Source organism: Ursus maritimus, unplaced genomic scaffold (assembly GCF_017311325.1).
Source record: "Ursus maritimus isolate PB19 unplaced genomic scaffold, ASM1731132v1 scaffold_5, whole genome shotgun sequence".
NCBI classification, from domain to species: Eukaryota; Metazoa; Chordata; class Mammalia; order Carnivora; family Ursidae; genus Ursus; species Ursus maritimus.
In genome coordinates, this window is record NW_024426663.1 from 14,756,793 (window position 1) to 14,770,168 (window position 13,376).

Consider the following 13,376-nt stretch of genomic DNA (forward strand, 5'->3'; position numbering starts at 1 on the left):
GCTCCAGGTGATTTTCTTTTTTTTTTTATAATAGTTTTTTATTATGTTATGTTAGTCACCATAAAGTACATCCCAAGTTTTTGATGTAAAGTTCCATGATTCATTACTTGTGTATAACACCCAGTGCACCATGCAATATGTGCCCTCCTTAATACCTATCACTGGCCTATCCCAATCCCCCACCCCCCTCCCCTCTAAAGCCCTCAGTTTGTTTCCCAGAGTCCATAGTCTCTCATGGTTCATTCCCCCTTCTGTTTACTCCCCCTTCCTTCTTCCCTTTCTTCTCCTATCTTCCTACTTCTTATGTTCCATAAATGAGTGAAACCATATGATAATTGTCTTTCTCTGCTTGACTTATTTCACGTCTGTATCTTTGGGGTAAATACCCAGTAGTGCAATGGCTGGATCATAGGGTAGCTCAATTTTTAACTTTTTAAGGGACCTCCACACTGTTTTCCAGAGTGGCTGCACCAACTTGCATTCCCACCAACAATGTAGGAGGGATCCCCTTTCTCCACATCCTCTCCAACAATTGTTGTTTCTTGCCTTGTCTATTTTTGCCATTCTAACTGGCGTAAGGTGGTATCTCAGTGTGGTTTTGATTTGAATTTCCTTGATGGCTAATGATTTTGAACATTTTTTCATGTGTCTGTTAGCCATTTGTATGTCTTCATTGGAAAAGTGTCTGTTCATATCTTCTGCCCATTTTTTGATTTGTTTATTTGTTTCTCGTGTATTGAGTTTGAGAAGTTCTTTGTAGATCTTGGATACCAGTCCTTTATCTGTAGTGTCATTTGCAAATATCTTCTCCCATTCCGTGGGCTGCCTCTTAGTTTTTTTGACTGTTTCCTTGGCTGTGCAGAAGCTTTTTATCTTGATGAAGTCCCACATGTTCATTTTATCTTTTGTTTCTCTTGCCTTTGGGGATGTGTCATGAAAAAGGTTGCTTTGGCCGATGTCGTAGAGGTTGCTGCCTATGTTCTCCTCTAGAATTTTGATGGATTCCTGTCTCACATCGAGGTCTTTCATCCATTTGGAGTTTATTTTTGTGTATGGTGTGAGAGAGTGGTCAAGTTTCATTCTTTTGCATGTAGCTGTCCAATTTTCCCAGCACCATTTATTGAAGAGACTGTCTTTTTTCCAGCGGATGTTTTTTCCTGCTTTATCAAAGATTAGTTGCCCAAAGAGCTGAGGGTCCATTTCTGGGTTCTCTATTCTGTTCCATTGGTCTATGTGTCTGTTTTTGTGCCAGTACCATGCTGTCTTTGTGATCACAGCTTTGTAGTATAGCTTGAAATCCGGCAACGTGATGCCCCCAGCTTTGTTTTTCCTTTTCAGCAATTCCTTGGCAATTCGGGGCCTTTTCTGGTTCCACACAAATTTAAGGGCTGTTTGTTCCAGTTCTTTGAAAAATGTCATTGGTATTTTGATGGGGATGGCATTGAAAGTGTAGATTGCTCTGGGTAGCATAGACATTTTAACTATGTTAATTCTTCCAATCCATGAGCATGGAATATTTTTGCATCTTTTTGTGTCTTCTTCAATGTCTTTCAAGAGTGATTTGTAGTTTCTAGAATATAGATCCTTTAGTCTCTGGTTAAGTTAATTCTGAGATACAGTATGATTTTTGGTGCTATTGTAAATGGAATAGATTCCCTAATTTCTCTTTCTTCAGTCTCATTATTCGTGTATAGAAATGCAACTGATTTCTGAGCATTGATTTTGTATCCCGCCACATTACTGAATTGCTCTATAAGTTCTAGTAGTTTGGGGGTGGAGTCTTTTGGGTTTTCCATATAGAGTGTCATGTCATCTGTGAAGAGAGACAGTTTGACTTTGCCTTTCCCTTAAGATCAGGAACAGGACAAGGATGCCCACTCTCGCCATTATTATTCAACATAGTACTAGAACTCCTTGAAACAGCAATCAGACAACAAAAGGGGATAAAAGGTATTCAAATCAGCAAAGAAGTAGTTCAGGTGCTTTTCTAAATGCTGCTTCTATGCTGAATCTCCTCAGGCTGTCTGTCTTGCTTTGTTGTTAAGGGCAGGGACTTGGCTTCCCATTACCCTGTATGCTGTCTCAGCATGGAACCTGCTTATATTTAAAGCTCTGTGCTTTAAGACCTGCTGGTTCTAAGAACTCATGAAATTTGGCCACTTTTACTTTCAGAGAGCCAGATGCTGTGGGGATCTGTCTTCTCTATGCAGACTCCCTGGTGTGATAGTCTCTCACCCCTCTCCATGCCCATGGCTCCCTGCCTCCAGTGGCCAGACTTGCAGGATTTAGCTCCCCACTACATCTCTACCTTTCCCACCCTCTTCAATGTGGCCTCTCCTCTACATTTAATTGTGGAGTTTGTTCTGCCAGTCTTTGGGTCGTTTTCTGGGTATTTTGCATTGATATGAGTGTTACTTGCAATAAGCACAAACACACAATGTGTAGGTTCCTATATGGCAGCATTTCTCGAAATGTGGCCCAGGGATCTCTGGGAGGTCCCTGAGAGGCTTTCAGGGGAGTCATGAGGTCAAAACTATTCTCATATTAGTAAGATGTTATATGCCTTTTTCACACTCAATCTCCTATGAGTGGACAAAGGGACACAAAATTACCACATTTCTGATAAAGCCATCCACAATAGGTTAAATCCTGTCCGGTTACCCCTACCTAAAATCCAGTTCTTTATAGCCTTGCTACTGGAAGTGGTCTGTGGACCAACAGCGTCAGCATCACCTGGAAGCTTGATACAGAAGTCGAATCTCAGGTCCCATCCCAGACCCACTGAATAAGAAAGGGTATTTAACATGATGCCCAGGTGATCTGTATGCATATTAAAGTCTGAGATGCATTGTTCTACACAACAATCTAAGAATCCTTTTATGCAAAAACGTCTCAATTTTTAGATAGGATCATCAAAATAGTATCCCATAAATGGGCTACCTTGGTTCACTGCCAGAAAACAAGTTGATGGCCAAATGCACTACCAAACAATCAGCAGTCTGATTCTTTTTAATAATAAAATATCCTCCTAATATCAATGAAAAACCCCTACCTAACATATTACCAACTATTTAATGCATACTTTTGCATATATGCCATTGCTGTGTGGGTTTTCTGTGCCAATATGCCAAATTCTGCTGCAGCATTGGACACAACCAGTCTGCAGGAAGCACAGGATTAATTAACATAGTAGCAATCACTTCTGAAAAAAATATGGCACATTACAGCTGATTACATGACCATTTTCTTTCAAGATGAATTCCGAGGTGAGACTTAACCTGCACCTTCCTAAGATAATTAATGCTCAGCCTTCAAGAGTTTTGTGGGTATCTCTTTTTCTCTCTCTCACACACATACACAATTATTGTTTCTGATGGGATTTAAACAGCTAGATGTATCTCAGATAAGCCTCCTGAATGAAAACATTACAATTCTGAATAATGACCTTGAAAATTTTGGTATCAGCCTAACAGATTCTATAAAAGAAAAAAGAAATCCATACTCCTTTCCAGTAAATATTCTTCTCTCAATGTTGTGAGAAATACACACACCATTTTTTAAAGAACTTATAAGGCTGTCATCTATCTTCCTCACATATATAGGACACTCAAAAAACAGTCTGTTTTAGTGGAATGAATAAACTCTAGCAAATTTAGGTTGGAACATTCCTTTTCAATATACATTATTTAAATGCTGAATATATGCATGCTCTCTCATTGATTAATTTTATTAATTCCATTTTTTTGGGTGACATTAAAGTGGCCAGTGCTCCTTAATCTTTTTTTTTAAATTCATAGCGCTATTTGTAAATAAGATGAAAATCATGGATTTTCACTAAATGATATAATTTTCACTAAATGATTTATTATTATTACTAATACTTATATAATATAAAATATTAATTTAATAATGTTAATACTTCATACTTTAAATATTTCATGATTAGTTTTTATTATAAATATATTTTTATATAATAATATTAAATGCATAGTAAATAAATTCTCTATTTTTCATGGCTAACTACAATAGAATGTAGGCAATAAAAGAGCCACCTGGAAGGATGGAAATACTCAGAGAAGAACACAGGAAAACTCTGAATGGATGACAAATTAGATCAATCAAAAAATTACACGAACGAGGGATGCCTAGGTGGCTCAGTGGGTTAAGCCTCTGCCTTTGGCTCAGGTCATGATTCGAGGGTCTGGAGATCCAGTCCCACATCGGGCTCCCTGCTCAGTGGGAGCCTGCTTCTCCCTCTGCCTGCAGCTCCCCCTGCTTGTGCTCTCTTTCTCTTTCTGACAAATAAATAATTAAAATCTAAAAAAGTTCATTTAAAATAATCATGGGACTTGACCAGAGGGCAAAAAATCTGTTCAAGGATGAAAAAAATAAAACAGAACCATTCCAAAGTTGTTACTGCTATTTTTTTTTTAATAGAACAAAAACTTTGTGGAGATTCTCAAATTCAGCTTACCAGATGAAACATGCAGGGTTTTGTTTTTTGTTTTTTTTGTTTTTTGTTTTTTTTTGCCAGCTGCCTGAACTTGTTACTGAAATCCTCTCACATATGAAAGTTTTACCTTTCATTGATTTTCTACAGGAATTCTGGTTTATCCAATGTTCTCCAAAAGGTTTGTACTTTCCTACTTGGATGCCTTTGTTTAAAAGTTTCTCCTTTCTGTCCATTTTAGCCTAGTAATGTTCTACTTCTATGAAATCTTATCAAATCTAAAATGCTATTAAAACTATATATACCATACACACACACACACACACACACACACTCTTAAGAAAAAGACTGCCAATTAGGCTATAACAGAATTTTGTAATCTCAATGGTAAGATGCATTGCAATTTCAGAGATATCTTAAATTGTGGAAAAGAAAGAATAAATTAAATACAGCACTTTACAGCCTTTACTCCCATCCCCTGAAAACAGAATGCAACATATTTTGCCCTGTACTGTAGTGATCTAGACCTATTTTTTTTTAAACCCCTTTTTAAAACCATAAGTCCTTCAGCTAGGTCATATCTGGCTAATGTTAAATTGAAAAGTTAAATCTCCCTATTATTAGATAGTTTCAGACTCTTCTCAAATAGATTGAGATAAATTTCCACAAATCGCTAACACTGGCCAAAGTAGGAGCTAGAAACTTCACTATAGGCAGCTAAACCCTAATACATTCAAGTTTAGTAATTAAATGGGAAAAAATCCAAGAATAGTAATGAGATTGTACGCTCAGAGCGATCCACTGATGTCTCAAGAAACTGATCTAGGAATTATGGTAGACAGCATCCAAAGATAGCCTCAGGGGCTGTTTCAGCCAAGAATTTGCTAGTCATCAGCAGACTTGTTTCCTTATCCTAAATTATCTGAAAATGCACCCAGAATAATGCAAGCTGTTCTAGATAAAGTAAAGATGGTGGTAGTGGTGTGGGTTCTATAAAAGCTTCTAAACTGACCAAAGGAATGGATGCCTTTCTCCATGATAAGGAAAAGAAAAAAATAAACTCCTCTTTGTATGGAGAAAACCAGTCTAGAGATATATAATCTTAGATCATAAAATAATAGTGGATATGGATGAGATATACACATATTTACCACTAGGCTGCAGAATTGAAAGGGACTGAGAGAGGGCTCTATGGTTGCTATTCTGAGTTCTGTCCCTTCCTTCTTAGTCACGCTAATTCTACTGAGAAAGCCTGCGTTTCCTGGAGGCCTGACGGCGACAGGAAGAGTGGTGTAAGCAGCTCATGGTTTGCTTCACGTTGCTGTTTGCCAAGATGTTCAAGCTTGAGAACTCCCCAAAGCAATTCTCTCATTTTGGAAGTAGGCCTTTATTTTTCATTTGTTTCAGAGGAGTGAAAGTTGCCTAGCGTGACTTGGCTTCAGAAAAACATGAAGTTACATGAATTGAGAACATAGATAAATTTCAGTGGAAGTAGGATGACAGAGGATTTGATTTTAGGTTTTAAACTTTTAGCTAGGAAAGAGACGACAGCAGCTTTTTAAAACTGGCTTCTGATGCCATTAGAATGTAAGTTCCCTGAGTTTAGAGATTTTTGTGTTTTGATCACTCCTGTAGTCCCATCATTTAAAAATAGTGTCTGGTACACAGTACTTGGCTTCATTAAGTACTGGCTGAATAAAATACATTGGACTATACTTTTGTAACTTAAATAAGAATCATCTTTAGTCTTAGTATTTTAAGGAATATTACTCAATACTCAATTTCTTTATTAAATTGTGCTGATCTTAGAAATCTAGTTTTTAAAATGTCTATATAAAATACCTCCTAATTCTACACACTTCCAAGTTAACACATTCTTTGGTTTTGTTGATTTAGAAATATTTAGAATATTTTGCTTTAGATCATGTTTTCTCAATCTCTGCACTATTGACATTTTAAGCTTGATAATTCTTTGCTGCAGGGTGGAGGCAGATGGTGGAGGGTCTGTTCTGTGCACTGTAGACTGTTTACCAGGAACCCTGGCCTCTCCCCTCTGGATGTCAGCGGCATTCTCCCAGGCCTCGTCAGATGTCTTGGGAAGGGGTTGGTATCAAAATTGCCCTTGGTTGAGAACCATTGTGTTTGATATTGAGAATATGCTGGCAAAACAGTCTTATCTGATAGTAAAAATTACCAAAATACCCTAGGAGTTAAATATAAATGTTTTCTTTCAGTTGCTAATAAGATATGGCAAATTTGAACGTAATCAAACCCATTATAAGTATAACACCTACAATGTGAGGGGAGGTTAAGTAGATAAATAACTTGCCCAAAGACTTACAGTTAGTAAGTAGAACCATAATGAGTACTACCACCACTACTTGTTTAACAGTTGTCTAGAAGAAACAAGTGTGAAGCCCTTAAAGATCCCAGTATAGTGTAGTATATTATACAAAGAAGGGACACAAAGCTGGACTAGCGTTCTTAAACTGATACAAGAAGAAAGTATCACTTGAGGCCTAAAAAAGACAGATGGAGTATTATTGTAGTAAACTAAAGAAACTTGTAATTCTTTTTTTTTTTTAAGATTTTATTTATTTATTCGACAGAGATAGAGACAGCCAGCGAGAGAGGGAACACAAGCAGGGAGAGTGGGAGAGGAAGAAGCAGGCTCCCAGCAGAGGAGCCTGATGTGGGGCTTGATCCCATAACGCCGGGATCACGCCCTGAGCCGAAGGCAGACGCTTAACCGCTGTGCCACCCAGGCGCCCCAAGAAACTTGTAATTCTAACTGAAAATACAAGTAGGTTCAAAAATGGCCAATTTAAGTGGAACAGGTAGCAGAAAGGGTTATAAAAACAACTTCTGACTTTGAGAGTCAGTCTACCAAAATGCTGAATACCCCTATTAAGTTTGATATCGAGAGACTTTTTTTTTCCTGAGACCCATTTTTCAATTTGCACAGAAAAATCTAAAAGATAATGTGCCATAATTTATATAACCTTTGCAGATATGCTATTAGTAGCAAACTTGACCTATCTGTCAGCTAAATAACTGTGTGGGTAAATTCAGCACCAATACAAACAGTCCTGAGAGCTTATTTCAATTTCCTAAGCCCTGGTGAGATAGGAAAATTAGCTATAAGCAATTATTATACTGAAAATCATCTTTGATGTCCCAAATGTCAGCATTTAAGTGGCTTTTTTTCTTTTACTGATTTTAAGCCATAGGTTAAACAGAACATCAATGTTTATCAAATAATAAGCTACAGCCAGATCAATGTAACTTCCTATCCCATTCATTCAGACATTTGATTCTGTGCCTACAGTGCACCGGCACAATATTGGCAAGGAGAATAAAGCAATGAAAAAGAGAAACAGGGTCCTTATTCCTGAGGAATAAAATTCAGATCAGATTTTAACCACGTCATACACAGAATGATAGTTATAGTTTGGCCTCAGATTCTTTTTATTATTGGATTGGTTGAGGAAACCAAGAAAACAATAGGATAATAACATAGGACAGGGGGGTAGTATAGGATAGGCTAATAAGAATAGCTACATTTTACTTTGGATTAAACTTACTTTCTTTTTTTTTAATAATTTTTATTTTGTTATATTAGTCACCATATAGTACATCCCCAGTTTTTGATGCAATGTTCCATGATTCATTATTTGCGTAAACTTACTTTCTAAAAAGTAGAAGAACTTTAAAAAGAAATTTGTGAAACTGCATGAAATAATTAGCAGTGCAACACACCTTAGGAAAATAAAAGGTTTTGGGCGCCTGGGTGGCTCAGTCAGTTAAGCGTCCGACTTTTGATTTCTGCTCAGGTCATGATCTCAGGGTCATGACATGGAGCCCTGCATTGGGCTCCATGCTGGGAGGTGGAGTCTGCTTAAGATTCTCTCTCTCCCTCTCCCTCTGTCCCTCCCTCCCTAAAAAAAGGAAGAAGAAGAAGAAGGAGAAGGAGAAGAAGAAGAAGAAGAAGAAGAAGAAGAAGAAGAAGAAGAAAATGAAAGGGTTATGTAAATATTAGACTATAATTCTGATTAAGCCATTTTTATAATAATAATTTTTCCCCTTGATTAAATGCTTATTCTGTGCCAGGCAGTGTTAAGTACTTCATATTATTTCATCTAATCTTTTTACATGATCTCTTATATTAATTCATTTAAAACTCCTAATCATCCAATGATGTGGGTATTATCTTTTTTTAAGATTTTTTTTAAAGTAATCTCTATACCCTGTAGGAATAGAAGGTACATTTCTCAATCTCATAAAAGCCATCTATGAAAAGCCTACTGCAAATATTATTCTCAATGGGGAAAAGCTGGAAGCCTTTCCCTTAAGATCAGGAACTCGACAAGGATGCCCACTTTCGCCACTATTATTCAACATAGTACTAGAAGTCCTTGCAACAGCAATCAGACGACAAAAAGGGATCAAAGGTATTCAAATTGGCAAAGAAGAAGTCAAAATGTCTCTCTTTGCAGATGACAAGATACTCTATATGGAAAACCCAAAAGAAGCCACTCCCAAACTATTAGAAGTTATAGAGCAATTCAGTAACGTGGCAGGATACAAAATAAATGCTCAGAAATCAGTTGCATTTCTATACACGAATAACGAGACCGAAGAAAGAGAAATTAGGGAATCCATCCCATTTACAATAGCACCAAAAACCATACGTTACCTTGGAATTAACTTAACCAGAGACGTAAAGGACCTATATTCTAGAAACTATAAATCACTCTTAAAAGACATTGAGGAAGACATAAAAAGATGGAAAGATATTCCATGCTCATGGATCGGAAGAATTAACATAGTTAAAATGTCCATGCTACCCAGAGCAATCTACACTTTCAATGCTATCCCGATCAAAATACCAAGGACATTTTTCAAAGAACTGGAACAAACAGTCCTTAAATTTGTATGGAAACAGAAAAGGCCCCGAATCTCCAAGGAACTGTTGAAAAGGAAAAACAAAGCTGGGGGCATCACAATGCCGGATTTCGAGCTGTACTACAAAGCTGTGATCACAAAGACAGCATGGTACTGGCACAAAAACAGACACATAGACCAATGGAACAGAATAGAGAGCCCAGAAATGGACCCTCGGCTCTTTGGGCAACTAATATTTGATAAAGCAGGAAAAAACATCCGGTGGGAAAAAGACAGTCTCTTCAATAAATGGTGCTGGGAAAATTGGACAGCTACATGCAAAAGAATGAAACTTGACCACTCTCTCACACCATACACAAAAATAAACTCCAAATGGATGAAAGACCTCGATGTGAGACAGGAATCCATCAAAATTCTAGAGGAGAACATAGGCAGCAACCTCTACGACATCGGCCAAAGCAACCTTTTTCATGACACATCCCCAAAGGCAAGAGAAACAAAAGATAAAATGAATTTATGGGACTTCATCAAGATTAAAAGTTTCTGCACATCCAAGGAAACAGTCAGAAAAACTAAGAGGCAGCCCACGGAATGGGAGAATATATTTGCAAATGACACTACAGATAAAGGACTGGTATCCAAGATCTACAAAGAACTTCTCAAACTCAATACACGAGAAACAAATAAACAAATCAAAAAATGGGCAGAAGATATGAACAGACACTTTTCCAATGAAGACATACAAATGGCTAACAGACACATGAAAAAATGTTCAAAATCATTAGCCATCAAGGAAATTCAAATCAAAACCACACTGAGATACCACCTTACGCCAGTTAGAATGGCAAAAATAGACAAGGCAAGAAACAACAATTGTTGGAGAGGATGTGGAGAAAGGGGATCCCTCCTACATTGTTGGTGGGAATGCAAGTTGGTACAGCCACTCTGGAAAACAGTGTGGAGGTCCCTTAAAAAGTTAAAAATTGAGCTACCCTATGATCCAGCCATTGCACTACTGGGTATTTACCCCAAAGATACAGACGTAGTGAAGAGAAGGGCCATATGCACCCCAATGTTCATAGCAGCAATGTCCACAATAGCTAAATCGTGGAAGGAGGCGAGATGCCCTTCAACAGATGACTGGATTAAGAAGTTGTGGTCCATATATACAATGGAATATTACTCAGCTATCAGAAAGAACGAGTTCTCAACATTTGCTACAACATGGACAGCACTGGAGGAGATAATGCTAAGTGAAATAAGTCAAGCAGAGAAAGACAACTATCATATGATTTCTCTCATCTATGGAACATAAGAACTAGGATGATCGGTAGGGGAAGAAAGGGATAAAGAAAGGGGGGGTAATCAGAAGGGGGAATGAAACATGAGAGACTATGGACTATGAGAAACAAACTGAGGACTTCAGAGGGGAGGGGGGTGGGGGAATGGGATAGACCGGTGATGGGTAGTAAGGAGGGCACGTATTGCATGGTGCACTGGGTGTTATACACAACTAATGAATCATCGAGCCTTACATCGGAAACCGGGGATGTACTGTATGGTGACTAACATAATATAATACAAAATCATTAAAGTAATCTCTATACCCAACATGGGGGTCAAACCCACAACCCCAAGATCAAGAGTCACATGCTCCACTGACCGAGTCAGCCAGGTGCCCCAAGGTGGGTATTATTAATTCCAGTTTTCACATGAGAGCATTGACACTTATAGAAGCCAAGTAACTTGCCCAAGCTCACAAGGATTGTACGCAGGGAAGCTGGGCATTTAACACGTCCGATGGACTCACAGCCTCTGCCCCTTCTACTGTGTTTACTTCTGCTTCCACCCTTTTCTTCTCCTGCATTACTGGGCAGAGCAGGGGAAGAGCTTTTTGCACAAGACTAGCTTGTGCTGTGGTCCACAGCTAGTGAAAAGCATGTGAGAGGAATGAAAGAGCACGTGCGTACTGAGGGGGAGAGAGAGTGGTACACTGGGACTAGATAATGTAGGGTCTTAAAAGCCATGTTGTGGGTTTGGGATTTTAGCCTACCTACAGAGGAAAAAACCACAGGAAGATTTTAAGCAGGTCAGGCACTTGATCAGATGACTATTTTAAAAAGATCACTCCGTCTGCCTCTAGGAACCAGATCAGACAGAACAAAAGTTGGAGGGCCACTTCAGTATTTTAGGCAGGAGAGGCTTTGGTAGAGATGATAAGTGAATAAATTGGAGAGAGATTTTAGAAGTAGAACTGACAACACCTGGGGATGGATTAGAAGGCAGAGATGGGGAGAGGATGCAGTAAACCCAAATCCTGGGTTTGCAGGATTGGTATCTTTTAGATTTTGGAAGGCAGAAGAGGAAAGACATTTCACCTTATCCAGAAGAATAAGACTAATACTCAGATTATTCTAGGTTATTTTAGTATCCGTTCACCCAAAACTCATTCTATTAGTTTCCTAGGGCTGCAGTAACAAATTACTGCAAATAGGTGGCTTAAAACAACAAATTTATTCCCTCACGGTTCTAGAGGCTAGAAATCGGAAATCAAGGTATTGTCTGGGTGATGCTCCCTCTGAAGGCTCTCAGGAAGAATTCTTCCTTTTTCCTGGCGTCTGACATTCTTTGTAGCTGTGATCACTCCAGTCTGCTTCTGTCTTCTCACCGCCTTCTCTGTGTGTCTATGTCCTTTTCTTTTCTAATGAGAACACTAAGTCATCGGATTTAGGACTCACTTTAAATTCATGGATGACTTCCTCTTGAACCCTTAACTAACTGCATCTGTAAAAAGGATCTATTTCCAAATAAGGTCACAATCTGTAATTCCAGGTGGACATGAAGCTCTGGGGAACACTATTCATCTCACTACATTCACCGTTATTTTTATTGAATTTATTTTTCTGGTTCTCACCATAATCATTAGTATCATCATCATCACTACTACCACTGCCATAACCCTCAATTAGCACCTATAGGCAAGAGGTACTGCTCTAAGGCTTTAATATGTATTTGTGCCAGGAGTCACGAGTGTTGGGAGACTCTAAGCACATACCCAAGTTCACTAGGAGAACTCACGGGACTCAGCATCTCGTTGTACACATAGGTATGATTATAGTGAAAGGACACAAAGCAAAATCAGCATAGGGAATGATATTTAGGCTAAGTCCACAGCAAACCATTTTCAAGCTTCCAGTGGAGTCACAAAGGGCACAACTTAATTCATCCAGCATCAAACATGACAATGCATGTGAAGAACTGTGTATTACGAAACTCATTAGTACCCACGTTGTTATTGGGGGTTGATCATGCAGACACCCTCTGCCTGCCACATACCAAAATCCCAGACTCTCAAAGGGAAAGCAGGTGTTCAGCATAAACCACATTGTACATTTCAGGTATAGAATAAGTCACTTTTATCAGGGAATAGATGGAACACTCCTGATATCCAAGTTACTAGATATAAGCCACGCGCCCATCTTGAAAGCAGGCCTTTCTAAGGATAGCTGTCTCAGACCTGCTGTGCTAGCTTTTTTTTTTCTGCAGATCTCATTGCATTTAATCCTCCCAACAAAGAAATTAGAGGTCAGTAGTAAATAGAGAAAGTAAGATTCACAAATAGGCATTCTGATTCCAGATCTCGGCTCTTAACCACTATGCTTGGCTGCCTGGTTTTTGAGGACTTGGTAAAATGAAAAAAAAAGTTATAATAGACTGAAAGGAGACAACTGACAAAAGAAAGCAGCAAGAAGATTATGGTCTTTAAAAAAGATTATAAACTGTGTTCAGTACATAGTAGATATTGTATAACAAAACCCAAAATAAATTTTGAAGTAAACAATTTTATAGACCTTTCATGTTTAAGAAAAACAAAAATTACCAGCATATTAGCAATTTTAATATTTTAAGATTAAAGAAAGGTGAAGTTTTAGCCAAATTGACACAGTTGAGGGATTAAGAGCTTTACTTTCACCTTTGTGGAGAAATAACAAAAGCCAAAAAAGAGTACATGTATGTGCTA

At 38.2% G+C, this 13,376-nt stretch overlaps 1 protein-coding gene across 1 annotated transcript in view; it reads right to left on the bottom strand.

Moving 5' to 3' along the window:
- Positions 1–13,376, bottom strand: part of ARSK (arylsulfatase family member K) — a 44,869-nt gene that overhangs the window by 22,059 nt on the left and 9,434 nt on the right. The gene's annotated exons all lie outside the window — the stretch shown is intronic.